This window comes from Scyliorhinus canicula, chromosome 17, assembly GCF_902713615.1.
Source record: "Scyliorhinus canicula chromosome 17, sScyCan1.1, whole genome shotgun sequence".
NCBI classification, from domain to species: domain Eukaryota; kingdom Metazoa; phylum Chordata; class Chondrichthyes; order Carcharhiniformes; family Scyliorhinidae; genus Scyliorhinus; species Scyliorhinus canicula.
The window spans coordinates 116,505,281-116,508,652 of record NC_052162.1 but is presented as its reverse complement, the minus strand read 5'-3'; the positions used below and the strand labels follow the sequence as shown (position 1 = coordinate 116,508,652).

The window sequence follows — 3,372 nt, the reverse complement described above, 5'->3', positions numbered from 1 at the left end:
TAAAGGGCCCAGGAAAGGACCCAGAAACGACGAGTGAAGGGGGCGGAGGGGAGGGAGATGGGGGGACCGGCACAAAGGAAATTGAGATGCACATTGTAATCGGCAGGGTTACCCTGACTGCCTGGATAGTGTATAATAAGCATCGCCACAACCCTGCGACTCGATTGAAAACAACTGCCCCATCCAATCCCGCTTCAATTTAAAGTGTTCCTCATCATCCAGATGGGTTTCCTGTAATAAAGCCATGTCGACTTTCTCCTTAAGAAAGGAGAGGATCTTTTTCCTTCTGATTGGGTGATGGATGCCCCGTACATTCCCTGAGAAAATTTGCAGATTAACTGCCGCCGTTAGTTAGGCGACAGAGAGAACAGGAACAGATTTTCACACCACAATCGGGCGTGCGCCATTACCCCCTCCTCCAACTCTCTTTACACCAGAGGCACCAAAGTTTCCCCAAACTGTACCTTTTATGGATAAAAGCCCCGACTGTACCAGAGTAGGATAAAGTCAACAACACATAAACCCTCCCATAATAACAAAAATACAAAAGAATCCCCACCACAATAGATCCAAGGGGACATTCCTCAATAAGACTGAGGACCCAGAGGATTAACCCCACGGCCAGACTGTCATTACCCTCAGGATACCTTCTCCAAAATGAGGAGAAGAAAAGTAACTTTTGTAAATTGTTTTTACAGGATATCAGAAGAGGAGGAATTACAGAGAGAAATCTCAAACGTCACGTCTCAATCTGACTGAGTCTCTCAATTCCTTGGAACTGAATATCACCGGACTTTGAATCTAGAAGGAGAAATGTTTGTCTTTTCTGTCGGCTTCAAAACATCAGTGTGACTGGAAAAGCACCGAGACACACACACCCGAGTGAGAGTGTTCCAGAGCACTGACTGTGGAAAGAGCTTTAACTAGTTACACAGCCTGAAAAACATCACACCATTCACAGCGGGGAGAGACCGTACACATGTTCTGTGTGTGGACGAGGCTTCAACTGATTGACAAACCTGGAGAGACACGAGGACACCCCCACCCTGGAGAAACGGTGGAAATGTGGGTACTGTGGGAAGGGATTCAGGGTTCCATCTTCACTGGAAGCTCATCGACGCATTCACACTGGGGAGAGGCCGTTCACTTGCTCTGTGTGTGGGAAGGGATTCATTCAGTTATCCGCCCTGCAGAAACACCAGCGAGTTCACACTGGGGAGAGGCCGTTCACCTGCTCTCAGTGTGAGAAGGGATTCACTCAATCATCCCACCTGCGGACACACCAGCGAGTTCACACCGGGGAGAGGCCATTCACTTGCTTTGTGTGTGGGATGGGATTCATTCAATCATCCGACCTGCACACACACCAGCGGGTTCACACTGGGGAGAGGCCATTCATCTGCTCTCAGTGTGAAAAGGGATTCACTACTTTAAGGAGACTGCGGAGACACCAGCTAGCTCACACTGGGGAGAAGCCGTTCACCTGCTCTCAGTGTGAGAAGGGATTCACTCAATCATCTGATCTGCGGACACACCAGCGACTTCACACTGGGGAGAGGCCGTTCACCTGCTCTCAGTGTGAGAAGGGATTCACTACTTCATCGAGCCTGCGGAGACACCAGCGAGTTCACACTGGGGAGAAGCCATTCACCTGTTCTCAGTGTGAGAAGGGATTCACTCAATCATCCGAACTGCGGATACACCAGCGAGTTCACACTGGGGAGAAGCCGTTCACCTGCTCTCAGTGAGGGAAGGGATTCACTCGGTTCTCCCACCTGCAGAGACACCAGCGAGTTCACACAGGGGAGAAGCCGTTAACCTGCTCAGTGAGAGAAGGGATTCCGCTTTCCATACGCCCTGCAGGAACACTAGCGAGTTCACACTTGGAAGAAGCCATTCACCTGCTCTGAGCAGGGGAGACATTCAATGATCCGGAGACACTAGTGAGTTAATTCTGGGAAGAGACCATTCATCTGCTCTCAATGTGGGGCGGGGTTTTGTGATTCATCACACCTGTTGTGACTCCAACAAGTTCACAATAAATTCCAGATGTTGACTCCGTTGTTACAGTTTCTGCTCTCACTGACATCCAGGACTGCATTTTGTTCATCCTGACATCTGGTGAATGGTGATGATTGGAGGGTTTCTTTCTGCTGGACTGGCCGGTCTAACACCTCTCCCTCCGGTGGGCTGACCATTTTTGAGCCTCGTTGCGATTACCTGGTTCCAAGTTTGACGAGGGGCACAGAATGAAAAGGTGTTTGCATGTTGGAAGATATTTAGTTCCCAAAGCAGCCACGTTGCCATGAAGATGGGCTATGGTGGTTACATGGTTCTTTTGTCTCATTTATCTGGGTGTTTCTCGCATCTTTGTATCATTGGAGCATAGGAGCAGGCGTTGGCCATTCAGCCCGTCGAGCCTGCCCCACCATTCAATACGATCATGGCTGATCATCCACTTCAATGCCTTTTCCCCACACTATCCCCATATCCCTTTGTGTTATTGGGATTTAGAAATCTGTCAGTCTCTGCTTTAAACACACTCAATGACTGAGCTTCCACAGCCCTCTGGGATAGAGAATTCCAAAGATTCACAACTTGTAGATTTCTATTGATCAAATGATTGCCCTGTTCTATTCCCGTATTCCCTGTCCGTTTATTTCCCTCAAAAGCCCACCCAATTTCCTTTTGGAAACATTCCATCATCTCCGCTTCTACCCCCTGGTAGGAAGTGGATTTCAGGTATTTCCTAAATACTGCCAAACTCTGGTTCAAGTCTAAGATTTTCTTCAAATGTAAACGAGAATCAAAGGGCAAAGAAGGAGGCCATTAAGCCCACCATTCCCATGCTAGCTCTTTGAATGAACAATCTAATTGGTCCCATCATCCTGCAAGTTTATTTTCCTGCAGAATCTGTCCAGTTCCCTTTTGAAAGTTACAGTAGAATTTACTTCCTGCACCATTGTCAGGCAGTGAATCCCAAATCACAACAAGTCATTCTGTTTTAAATCAAATACTTTCATGAGATACTGTGTTTGGATTTTCACAGGGTATTTGAAATGAAGTGAAAGACATGGTTGTTACATAAAATCAAGTCTCAGTCTTTATGAGTGATCTTGGTGAGTGGACCGAGTGTGATATATCCAAGTTTGGGGACTAGTTCTAAAAATAAATTACATTTATTTGAGCGGCACAATGGCATAGCAGTTAGCACTGTTGCCTCACAGCACCAGGGATCCATGTTCAATTCTGGCCTTGGTCACTGTCTGTGTGGGGTTTGTACGTTCTCCCCGTGTCTGTGTGGGTTTCCACTGAGTGCCCTGGTTTCCTCCCATAGTCCTAAGATGTATGGGTTAGGAGGATTTGTCCTGA

The 3,372-nt window shown here is 47.5% G+C and overlaps 1 pseudogene; it reads left to right on the top strand.

The window, feature by feature from the left end:
- The first annotated feature begins 1,133 nt into the window (after positions 1-1,133).
- Positions 1,134-3,169, top strand: LOC119951382 (annotated as a pseudogene).
- The last annotated feature ends 203 nt before the right edge of the window (positions 3,170-3,372 follow it).